The sequence below is a fragment of the Callorhinus ursinus genome, unplaced genomic scaffold (assembly GCF_003265705.2).
Source record: "Callorhinus ursinus isolate GAN/ISIS: 27379988/994484 unplaced genomic scaffold, GSC_fseal_2.0 scaffold1, whole genome shotgun sequence".
Classification (NCBI taxonomy): domain Eukaryota; kingdom Metazoa; phylum Chordata; class Mammalia; order Carnivora; family Otariidae; genus Callorhinus; species Callorhinus ursinus.
In genome coordinates, this window is record NW_027397063.1 from 92,274,079 (window position 1) to 92,287,412 (window position 13,334).

At 37.3% G+C, this 13,334-nt stretch overlaps 1 long non-coding RNA gene across 4 annotated transcripts in view; it reads right to left on the minus strand.

The window, feature by feature from the left end:
* LOC141370353 (uncharacterized) overlaps positions 1-13,334 on the minus strand; it is a 471,200-nt gene that overhangs the window by 124,089 nt on the left and 333,777 nt on the right. Inside the window, exon 4 of one of the 4 annotated variants that reach the window (XR_012374344.1) lies at positions 3,959-4,073. The exons of the other annotated variants lie outside the window; for them this stretch is intronic. This is a non-coding gene — a long non-coding RNA (uncharacterized lncRNA). Of the gene's footprint in view, positions 1-3,958; positions 4,074-13,334 lie in introns of those variants that run through there. 4 annotated transcript variants of the gene reach the window in all.

Consider the following 13,334-nt stretch of genomic DNA (forward strand, 5'->3'; position numbering starts at 1 on the left):
TGGCTTGCATCCTAATGCAAACACCTTCTCTATGGCAAAGCTATTCTCTGCTTTTCTTTGCCTGTTTCTAGCTCTGGTTTCTGCTTTCAGAGAATGAACTACCACACGTTTTCCATTTGTGATGAGAAAGCTCATTGAGATCACATTGGATCTCTGAAGTTAAAGTGCCATCTTGTGCCAAAAGAAAGCATCTCAATATAGACATTATTTAACATTAGCAAGATACATGATGGTTTTCATATAATAGAGATATATCAAGTGTATCTAAGGCTCCCAATATTAAACTGCTTGAACATGAACATGTTCATAAAAGTAGATATCTAGCTTTATTTCATTTTGTTGGCACCATCCTGTTCAGCTTCATCTGGGTGGCTGAAATCATGCATTCTGCATGCATGCTGCTGCGTTCTGCCTGTGGTTATTGCAGGACTATCAGCATAAAATGGATGCTACAGACTTCATTCTTTCACACAACAATAAAGATTGTTTAAGACTTAAGTAATAGTCCTTTAGTTCTCTCAGGACCAAGGGCAAACCCCAGTCTCTCTCATAAACCTGTCCTGCCTGTACGAGTCATGCCCCTTGGAACCAATCCATTCTAGTTCAAGGATTTAAATGGCAGCAATGCTCAAAACATACCCAGGAGGGAAGGCCAGTGCCAGGACAGACTATGCTGCCCGTGCATAGTCAGCAATTGCAAGGAATCCTGTACAGCAAACAAAATGGTTTCCTGCATTTAGCCTTTTGGAAGCTGCCTTATGGGACCGGCAAGAGGTTTCATCATACTTGTCAAGCTAACACTGCCATCATCCTAATGGCACACAGGATTGCCATTGACTTAGCATTATAATTCCTTAAATTAATAATGTATAGGCGGAGAACTTAAAAAAAAAATCTAGGCCATATTTTTACAGTGTGGTAATATAAAGCATGAAACGAAAAACAGTCAACCACCAGGAATGGAAAAACAGATCTTTCAAAAACCCCCCAAAAAACCATATCTTTCATATAACCTCAACCATGATGAAAGAAAAGCAGTTACTAAAATAGAGACACTAGTCTAAAGGGAATGTGAAATCAAGTAGAATTCCAGGATAGCCTGATTTGGGGGTCAGTGGATCCGATGATTCATAGATAATTAAGAACTAATTAGTGTCCAAATATGTGGCTAAAATACACCCAAGGGCTCAGTAAAATGATGATAAGATCATATAAAGGATGGACATTATAAAATTCTTCCACCCAAAAATATACTGTCTCGGTCTTTTTTTTTTCCTACTTAAATTTTGTAATATTTAAACTCTTAAAAATATCATTTCTTTTCTTTATAATACAGTCCTTGGAGGGGTCATAAAAGGAACCATCCTATAGAGAAACAAATATATTCTCGAGGGTATTTTTGTCATTTTTGGTGCAAGAAATAAACAATATTTGTTGAATCTCTAGTCTGACCCTACATCTAATTCTGCTCTTTTTACTGGAAGTTATCAGAGGATATGGTAAGACTCATGAGGATTATTGCTAGTATTAATCTCTTCTAAGATATGGTAATAAAATGGTACCTAATTTTACCCTGTTGTTTAAAGATTTAGCAGGTAGCTTTTTTTTTATATAATTAATTCTTTTAATTGAGCACTATTATAGGTCTGCCACGTCACTGTTTAAAAAAATTATCTTACTCAATCTTCCCAACGGGTGAGGCTCAGAATGGTAAAGCAAACTTTCCAAGATCAAATAGCTAATGTAGGTTGTATGGGGCCTGTAGCTTTCTTTTTAATTTTTACATATGCTAAAACCATACCTTCCACCCAACTTTCAACAACCATGGCAAACAAACAGGAAAATATGTTCTTTATTTAATGATCAAAAACTATTACTTCAGTTTCAACATCATTTCAATAAATGCATGTTTAACTTATATGTGTAGTTTATGGGTAGTTTGACAGGATATAAATGCTCATGGTCGTTTTTGTTAAATTTCCTACTAACAAGGAAATACATGGAATGCTGTGTTAGCTTCTTCTGCTAAATATCTCAGGATCTGAACCCATGAATTAAGTTTAGTGGCATCAACTGTCCCTGTCACATCCACTGGGCCTCTCGGTATTATTACCATGTCCCATCACAAATGGCTTTCCACAGCATTTGGCTGTTTTCTCTCACACAGTTGAATGTCTACAGTAAACACTGTGTCTAGAGTGGCCACGTTAGTGATAGACAAGAACCCCGAGTCAGTACTGGTAACATTCTACTCCACACAAGAGATGCCCCTTACCCCACTCCACTTTCCCATCTGTTTCCACAATCCTTCCCTTTCTCTCCTCTGAGTGGGTGAGGTTGTGAGAGTGGATATTTTAGGGGTGTTGTCACACAACTACAGGATCCACAGACTACCAGTCTTGAAAGAAAACAACCAAAACCATTATTGGTTTTTATTCACTGTGCTGAAGCACAAGCACTATTGCGTGATCTTCCAGTACACAGTCCACATGGTACAGACTACAAATAGCTGTGGATGAGGCAATGCTCTGAGGGTCACATTAACTTCAGGTCACTATTTGACAAGGGGTCCTTGAAGTCCATGATGAAGTCTGGTGGCAGCTCAATATTCTAATGAATGAAAATCATGCCCCTTTTTGACCATCAACCACTCTCCTTTTTCCTTTTCCCAATCCTTTGGGTTCATCAGTTGCATCGGAGGACAGGACATTTTGGATGGCTTTCAAGTCTGTAGAAACGCTAAAGACTTTGGCCAAATAATCGATCCTTTTTTTTGTTTGGTAGCCAGATTTCCCTTTTAGAAACTCCCCCTTTCCCTTTCTTTGCATAAACACACACACACATACACACGCACGCACACTCAAACACACATTTTCAAATAGATTTCTGAAGCAATTTGTACAAGGTGGGGGAGAAAACACATGCTTCAGTTTAATTTATTTCTATGCAAAAGGACTGACAACACAACATATTGCATGTCTGACTATGCCCAGCTCGTAAAGAAACAGAAAATAAAAGCCATTTCCAACATGCCCATGCTTATATGCTATTATTGATTGGCTTTTGAATCCCTCTTTACTCTGACCCCAACTACTGCAAGCAAAAAAGTGCCCTTCTGAAGCTTCTAACACAAAAAGAGGAAAACATATAACCATATACTTGAAAACTGAGAGGAAAGGTGTTCCTCTCTCACATTGCCTCTTTTGCCTCTGGACATGACTCTCTCAAGGCCAGTGGCAGCTGCTCCGGACGACGTTACCCTCATCTGCCCTCCTCCTCTCCTCATTCAGACTGGCAAAACGAAAATCTGAAGCTGTGAAGTGAATTTAAAGGGTGGGGGAGAGGAAGCCTAGAACAGAAAGACTTGTGTATTGTGCAGAAGTATGACATGGGCTTGGAGTTTCCCTCAATAGTCACAAGCTCTTCTCTGCCCCATAAGGATTGGGATGGTGTCACATGGCAAGAATGAAAGCCAGGAAAGCGTCCTTCATGGGTTCATTCACGCCCTCCTTCCATGGCTACTGGTTGGATGTCAACTGGGTGCCAAGTGCTGGGCTAGACACTCGGCATAGAAAGGCAAGAAGCAAGATCTCGGCCTCCAGGACAAGAGACGCCAGGAACCGAAAAAGACAGGGCAAGGGAAGAGGGCATGAAAGGAGGGGTCCCTTAGGATATGTGAGCTGAGTCCTAGGAACAGATAAGCATTATCCTATTGGAAAAGGGGCCAGTGACAGGCCACTAAAGGCAGAGGACACTTCATGCTCTATAGCCCAGAGGTCAGAAATAGTGGGGTATGTATGTCAGCATAAACAAGGAATTTGGAATTGGTTCAGACTGTCCAACATCAATCTTCTCAGGATCACATGCTTTGGTTTATTTTTTTTTCTTGCTATGTTTTGTCACTGTATCACATATTTCCCTTTATATAGTAGGGCCCTCATAGTGAGTCTTAACTTACCTTACAGCAGGAAATTTGGTCCTGTCAGAATGATTTCACTTCACTCTTCTCTGCAGCCTTAAGATCACAGGTCCTCTCTTCACTGCCTGCTCCATGAAGCTGTATTATACAATGTCTGATGAAGAGTACAGGGTACATAGAGGCTTATAAAACTGTCATAACCTGATTTATATCTAGTGCAGTACTAAAAATAAATTCCCTTCACAATAGTTCCTTACATTAAACCACCAGCAGTAACTGAGAAGAACTTCTGCCTAATACTTATAAACATCTAGGCTTAGTAGATTTCTAGATGTAACATCTAAAATCATTTCTAATGCAGATGATCTGATGCATTTTTGCATGGAAAAAACTCTTAACCCAAAGATTTGCTTCTTAGGTTATGGCAGTTTCAAGAAGAGTTTTAAAGCTAGGTCCAATAACTATTAGAGAATGTATACCTTGTAATTTTTGCTTTTAAAATTATAAAACATGTCTTTGGATTTTTAATAAGGTGTCAGAACTGATAAAAATGATTGACAGATGCATGTGTTTTGCTTTAACCATCTGTCAAATGGCCTCTCTGTGAAGTCCAACTCCATTGTCTATAATTTTGGAGGGAAAAAAATCAATGTTTTTCTTAAAAAAAATTGATCGCATAATTTAAAGTCTGTTTTACTACTGTTATTTGAACCGAAATATGATCACTAACTTCTCCTTTCTTACTGTACACTTAGTCTTCCTCCGAAGTTGTATAGAAAAGTTACTTTCAGTTCATTTTTCTCTGAGAGCCTTATCACTCTTTCTACTTGCTCTGAAAGCTATTTCTATCTGTATATATATGTGTGTGTGTATAAGTTCTTGGTTTTCATGTTTTCTCCAAGACAGAATCAATTTTGATGAGGTTCACTCTCAATGTTGGACATAAAAATGTGTCTAGTGTCATAAAATCACAAATAATTTATTATTTGCCAAAATCTCCTGCAAATGAAAAAATTAATACATTTATTTTTCTTGCCACATTTTCAACAATTTTCTTCATGTTTTATGTCAAATGTGCAATAGATTTCTCAGCCTAAATTATTTTAAAATCCCAATTTCAACATCAATCCCATGACAAACTACCTGCACATTGAGTGATAACATGACCAAAGTTACTGAAGAAAGTAGAAGTAAAAATCAAATCTATTTTATCTTTTCCAGTATTGTTTAGCTTTTATTTTTAATCAAGTATTTAAAGCACTTTGCTTTTGTAATACTTAATTCTTCTCATGTCTTTTTTACTAGATTATCTATCCATTGGAGCTTGACTCTATTGCTCATACATTTCCACATCTCCAACATTTAGCACAATTTCTATATACAGAGGACATTCAAATTATTTTTGCAAAATAGCTAAAATTACATAAGCAAGATAATATATGGAGGTATTATGAAGGGATCTTGCTAAAATCAGCACTGCTGTAAAGAGGCTAGTCTTGGTCATATGCCTTCAGATATCTAAAAAGATTTAAATTTAAAGTATGTATTGTCTACTAACACATACAAAATATAGCTAATTTTGAGAGTACAGAACAATTTGTGGCAATTTTTCTACCCTCATGATGCACTACCTTTGTACTTTCTTTACCAATTATTTTACTCTAACCTCTTTTGTTTCTTAATTCAACCTCTTTGCAAAGGAAATCAAATCAAATCTACTTTAGATATGTATACTGTCAAGTAATTAAAATGATTTGGAGTAATCACAGTCTAGATGCATGGTCATTTTATATCAAGTATTAAACATAATTATCCTAGCCCTTTGGTAAGGTAAAGCAGTCCTCTTGTTATAATAAATATTTCTAAAAGATATCTCCTAAAGAAAAAAAAATCAGTAATTTGTAAAATAGTAATTACTTATGTAGTCCACTCTTTTATGGTTTTCCAACAAGTTAAATAAACTTCTTGAGCAAAATTCTCATGCGAAAACTGATGATTGGCCCAAATTCTGGTATCTCTAGGGCTTCATGCCATAGGGTAAACTTCAAATTTTCACAATCTTCTCTTGGTCTTGCTAGATGTATATTTTGCAAGATATTACTCTAAGTGTACCTCATCATCTCCAAAGCACCCCATAAAAGTCACCTATAAATAACTGATGTGGAGCATTATACATGAGTGTGAGACTTTCTACAGTGTCAGGAAGCAGCTGAGGTGATCTAGATCAAGGCAGGTGCCTGGAATGATAGGCTAGAGCAGAGTCACCTGTGGTTTTAACTTAAGGCTACTTAAGCACTTGCATCACACCAAGACATCTACCCACCTACATCTCAAAAGCCACATATGCCCAAAGATTTGACTGTGAAAAATTGCAAGTAATCTCTAGGTAGAAGCTAAGAAAAAATAAATAATTGTAAGAAATGTTTTTCTAGAAAAGAGTGCCTATAGGAACTTAGGAAAAATGACTATTCTCAGGAAAGTTACTTTAGGTAAACCATCATGGGAAAAAAAATTACTATAATTATTTGAGAACATAGAACACAATGAAAAATCAGAAACCAGAAGAAGAAGAATCAGATTAAATGAAGATGTGAGCACAGCATTCCATTTCTGAACTAACTAGCTACATTCAAAACCATGTGTGGAGGCGCCAGAGTGACTGAATGGGTTAAGCATCTGCTTTCTGCTCAGGTCATGATCTCAGGGTCCTGGGATCCAGCTGCCTTGGGCTCCCTGCTAAGCAGGGAGTCAGCTTCTTCTTCTCCATTTTCTCCTCTCCCACGTGTGTGCACTTGCGAACCCATGTGAGTGCGTTCTCTCAAATAAATTAAGTTATCTTAAAAAAAAAAAAAACATGTTTGGGGGAAGGAACAAGATGACGGAGGGGTAGGAGACCTGGATTTCATCTGGTCCCAGGAATTCAGCTGGATAGGGATCAAACCATTCTAAACACCTATGAACTCAACAGGAGATCGAAGAAAAGAATAGCAACAACTCTCTGAACAGAAAAGCGACCACTTTCTGGAAGAGTCATATTCTATCCCTTCATAGTAGTTAACCTTATTTTTGGTGTGTGTGTGTATATATATATATTGTTCTCTCTTTAAAATTTCGGGATACAGTTTCTTCCAACAGATCAAAATATGCCCTAAATCTCTAGTGTATGGCTTTGTTCTAGTCTCCTGCCTGATCATATTCTCTTCCTCTCTCTTTTCTTTTTTTTTTTAAATCCTCTTCTTTCTTTTTCAACCAACTTCTTATCTTATCAATTCCTTCTATAAAATCTTTTATAATTTCCATCTTTACAGTCATATCCCATCCCTTCACCTTTATTCACCTTTATTTTTGTACATATATAAATTTTTCTTTCGTTAAAATTTGGGGAGGCACTTTCTTCTAACAGAACAAAATATGCCCAAAATCTAGTGTGTGGCACTGATCTATGCACCAGCCTGATCATATTTGATCATATTCTGTTTTTTTTGTTTTGTTTGTTTGTTTTTATCTTTTTCTTTTTCTTTCTTTATTCTTCTTTCCCTTTCTTTTCCCCTGGTTTAAAGTCTTTTCTGATTTGTTTAGTGTATATTTTCTGGGGACATTGTTACCCTGTTAGCATTCTGTTCTCTCATTCATCTATTCTCTGGACAAAATGACAAGATGGAAAAAATCACCTCAACAAAAAGAGCAAGAGGCAGTACTGACTGCCAGGGACCTAATAAATACGGACATTAGTATGATGTCAGAACTAGAGTTCAGAGGGATGATTTTAAAGATACTAGCTGGGCTTGAAAAAAGTGTGGAAGTTATTAGAGAAACCCTTTGTGCAGAAATAAAAGAACTAAAATCTAACCAAGTTGAAATCAAAAGGGCTATTAATGAGGTGCAATCAAAAATGGAGGCTCTAAATGCTAGGATAAATGAGGCAGAAGAGAGAATTAGTGATATAGAACACCAAATGATGGAAAATAAAGAAGTTGAGAAAAAGAGAGATAAACAACTACTGGATCACGAGGGCAGAATTCGAGAGATAAGTGATACCATAAGATGAAACAACATTAGAATAATTGGGATCCCAGAAGAAGAAGAAGGAGAGAGGGGCAGAAGGTATATTGGAGCAAATTATAGCAGAAAACTTCCCTAATTAGGGAAAGGAAACAGGCATCAAAATCCAGGAGGCACAAAGAACCCCTCTTAAAACCAATAAAAATAGGTCAATACCCCAACATCTAAGAGTAAAACTTATGAGTCTCAGAGACAAAGAGAAAATCCTGAAAGCAGCTTGGGACAAGAGATAACCTACAATGGTAGAAACATTATATTGGCAACAGACCTAAACACAGAGACCTGGCAGACCAGAAAGGACTGGCATGATATATTCAGAGCACTAAATGAGAAAAATATGCAGCCAAGAATACTATAGCCAGCTAGCCTGTCATTGAAAATAGGAGAGATAAAAACCTTCCAGGACAAACAAAAACTAAAGGAATTTGCAAACACGAAACCAACCCTCCAAGAAATACTGAAAAGCGTCCTCTAAGCAAAGAGAGAGCCTAAAAGTAACATAGACCAGAAAGTAACACAGACAATATACAGTAATAGTCACCTTATAGGCAATACAATGGCACTAAATTCATATCTTTCAATAGTTACTCTAATTGTAAATGGCTAAATGCCCCAATCAAAAGACACAGTGTATCAGATTGGATAAAAAAAACAAGACCCATTGATATGCTAACAGCAAGAGACTCATTTTAGACCCAAAGACACCCCCAGATTGAAAGTGAGGGGGTGGAAAACCATTTACCATGCTAATGGACACCAAAAGAAAGCTGAGGTGGCAATCCTTATATCAGACAAATTAGATTTTAAACCAAAGATTATAATAAGAGATGAGGAAGGACACTATATCATACTTAAAGGGTCTATCCAACAAGAAGATCTAACAATTGTAAATATCTATGCCCCTAGCATGGGAGCAGCCAATTATATAAACCAATTAATAACAAAAGTAAAGAAACACATTGACAACAATACAGTAATAGTGGGGGACTTTACACCCCCCCTCACTGAAATGGACAGATCATCTAAGCAAAAGATCAACAAGGAAATAAAGACTTAAATAACACACTGGACCAAATGGACTTCACAGGCATATTCAGAACATTCCATCCCAAAGCAAAAGACTACACATTCTTCTCTAGTGCCCATGGAACATTCTCCAGAATAGATCAGAGCTTTGGTCACAAATCAGGTCTCAACCAGTCCCAAAAGATTAGGATCATTCCCTGCATATTTTCAGACCACAATGTTTTGAACTAGAACTCAGTCACAAGAAGAAAGTCAGAAAGAACTCAAATACATGGAGGCTAAAGAGTATCAGGTCTCAACTGGTACCAAAAGATTGGGATCATTCCCTTCATATTTTCAGGCCACAATGCTTTGAAACTAGAACTCAATCACAAGAGGAAAGTCACAAAGAACTCAAATACATGGAGGCTAAAGAGCATCCTACTAAAGAATGAATGGGTCAACCAGGAAATTAAAGAAGAATTAAAAAATTCACGGAAACCAATGAAAATGAAAACACAACCATTCAAAATCTTTGGGATGCAGTAAAGGCAGTCCCAAGAGGAATGTATATAGCAATACAAGCCTTTCTCAAGAAACAAGAAAGGTCTCAAATACACAACCTAACCCTGCACCTAAAGGAGCTGGAGAAAGAACAGCAAATAAAGCCTAAACCCAGGAGGAGAAGAGACATAATAAAGATCAGAGCAGAAATCAATGATACAGAAACCAAAAGAACAGTAGAACTGATCAACAAAACTAGGAGCTGGTTCTTTGAAAGAATTAACAAGATTGATACACCCCTAGCCAGACTTACCAAAAAGAAAAGAGAAAGGAACCAAATAAACAAAATCATGAATGAAAAAAGAGATCACAACCAAACCAAAGAAATACAAACAATTACAAGAACATATTATGAACAACTATGTGCCAGCAAATTAGATAATCTGGAAGAAATGGATGCATTCCTAGAGATGTATCAACTACCAAAACTGAACCAGGAAGAAATAGAAAACCTGAACAGACCTGAACAAACCACTAAGGAAATTGAAGCCGTCATCAAAAATCTCCCAACAAACAAAAGCCCAGGGCCAGATGACTTCCCAGGGGAATTCAACCAAACATTTAAAGAAGAATTAATACCTATTCTTCTGAAACTGTTCCATAAAATAGAAATGGAAGGAAAACTTCCAAACGTGTTTTATGAGGCCACCATTACCTTGATGCCAAAACCAGACAAAGACCCCATCAAAAAGGAGAATTACAGATCAGTATCCTTGATGAACATGGATGCAAAAATTCTCACCAAAATACTAGCAAATAGGATCCAACAGTACATTAAAAGGATTATTCACCACGACCAGCTGGGATTTATCCCTGGGCTGCAAGGTTGGTTCAACATCTGCAAATCAATCAGTGTGATACAATACATTAATAAAAGAAAGAACAAGAACCATATGAACCTCTCAATAGATGCAGGAAAAGCATTTGACAAAGTACAGCAGTCTTTCTTGATCAAAAGTCTTCAGAGTATAGGGATGGAGGGTGCATACCTCAATATCATAAAAGCCATCTATGAAAAACCCACAGCGAATATCATTCTCAATGGGGAAAAACTGAGATCTTTCCCCCTAAGGTCAGGAATGTGGCAGGGATGTCCACTATCCCCACTGTTATTCAACATCGTATTAGAAGTCCTAGCCACAGCAATCAGACAACAAAAAGAAATAAAGGGAATCCAAATTGGTAAAGAAGAAGTCAAACTCTCACTCTTTGCAGATGATACGATACTTTAGGTGGAAAACCCAATAGACTTCACCCCAAAACTGCTAGAACTCATACAGGAATTGAGTAAAGTGGCAGGATATAAAATCAATGCACAAAAATCAGTGGCATTCCTATACACCAACAACAAGACAGAAGAAAGAGAAATTAAGGAGTTGATCCCATTTACAATTGCACCCAAAACCATAAGATACCTAGGAATAAATCCAACCAAAGAGGCAAAGAATCTGTACTCAGAAAACTATAAAAGACTCATGAAAGAAATTGAGGAAGACACAAAGAAATGGAAAAACATTCCATGCTCATGGATTTGAAGAATAAATATTGTGAACATGTCAATGCTACCTAGAGCAATCTACACATTCGATGCAATCCCCATCAAAATACCATCCAATTTTTTCAAAGAAATGGAACAAATAATCCTAAAATTTGTATGGGACCAGAAAAGGCCCTGAATAGCCAGAGGAATGTTGAAAAAGAAAAGCAAAGCTGGCGGCCTCACAATTCTGGACTTCAGGTTCTATTACAAAGCTGTCATCATCAAGATAGTATGGTACTAGCACATAACAGACACATAGATCAATGGAACTGAATAGAGAGCCCAGACCCAACTCTATGGTCAACTAATCTTTGACAAAGCAAGAAAGAATGTCTAACGGAAAAAAGACAGTCTCTTCAATAAATGGTGTTGGGAAAATTGGACAGCCACATGCAGAAGAATGAAACTGGACCATTTCCTTACACCACACACAAAAATAGACTCCAAATGGTTGAAAGACCTAAACGTGAGACAGGAGTCCATCAAAATCCTAAAGGAGAACACAGGTAGTAACCTCTTCCACCTCAGCCACAGCAACTTCTTCCTAGAAACATCACCAAAGGCAAGGGAAGCCAGGGCAAAAATGAACTATTGGGATTTCATCAAGATAAAAACCTTTTGCACAGCAAAAGAAACAGTCCACAAAACCAAAAGACAACTGACAGAATGGGAGAAAATATTTGCAAATGACATATCAGATAAAGGGCTAGTATCCAAAATCTATAAAGAACTTATCAAACTCAACACCCAAAGAACAAATAATCCAATCAAGAAATGGGCAGAAGACATGAACAGACATTTTTCCAACGAAGACATCCAAATGGCCAGCAGACACATGAAAAAGTGCTCAACATCGCTCGGCATCAGGGAAATCCAAATCAAAACCTCCATGAGATACCACCTCAAACCAGTCAGAATGGCTAAAATTAACAAGTCAGGAAACGACAGATGTTGGCGGGGATGCGGAGAAAGGGGAACCCTCCTACACTGTTGGTGGGAATGCAAGGTGGTGCAACCACTCTGGAAAACAGTATGGAGGTTCTTAAAACAGTTGAAAATAGAGCTACCATATGATCCAGCAATTGCACTACTGGGTATTTACCCCAAAGATACAAATGTAGGGATCCGAAGGGGTATGTGCACCCCAATGTTTATAGCAGCAATGTCCGCAATAGCCAAACTGTGGAAAGAGCCAAGATGTCCATCGACAGATGAATGGATAAAGAAGATGTGGTATATATACACAATGGAATGTTATGCAGCCATCAAAAGGAATGAGATCTTGCCATTTGCAACGATGTGGATGGAACTGGAGGGTGTTATGCTGAGTGAAATAAGTCAATCAGAGAAAGACATATATCATATGACCTCACTGATATGAGGAATTCTTAATCTCAGGAAACAAACTGAGGGTTGATGGCGTGATGGGGGTGTGGGAGGGATGGGGTGGCTGGGTGATAGACATTGGGGAGGGTATGTGCTATGGTGAGTGCTATGAATTGTGCAAGACTGTTGAATCACAGATCTATACCTCTGAAACAAATAATGCAATATATGTTAAGAAAAAAAAAAAGAAGAAGATAGCAGGAGGGGAAGAATGAAGGGGAGTAAATCGGAGGGGGAGGTGATGGGTATTAAAAGGTATTTTAAATAAGGTAATGCGATAGTAGGTTTGATTTTTAAGAATAACATCAAAGCTTTACTTTGAGCATAGGTGGGCAACTCTGGATTTAGAAACATTTTCCCCAGAAAATAAGGAGACAAATACTGTTTTAGTGGAGATAAAACATAGAGCAACATTAGGAAACCTCATGCTCTACACGAATTTAAAAACTACTTATTGTCATTATTATAATTATCATCTTGTAAAATGTTCCTCAACAACAAAAATAAACAGATTGAAAAGAGCTAGAGACACAGACGCATAGACATACACGTAAAAGCACAACAAACTACAGAAACATAGCCTTGTGTAAACTAGATAAAATCAACAGTCATTTGTAGTCAACAAGGCATAAATAATTTAATACACCCAGGCATTATTTTCTGCTCTTGTAAATAATAAAAAGTATGGGAATGATTTTTTTCAGGACAACTACATATCTAACAGAGATATAGCATCCATTTTGAAGTATAAGATTAATAATAAGACCATAGCTAATAGAAATACTTCTATGAGAAAGACAGAGTCATTTAAAAAACACACATTTCACACATTGTTTTGGTTTCATTTTCACTAATTAA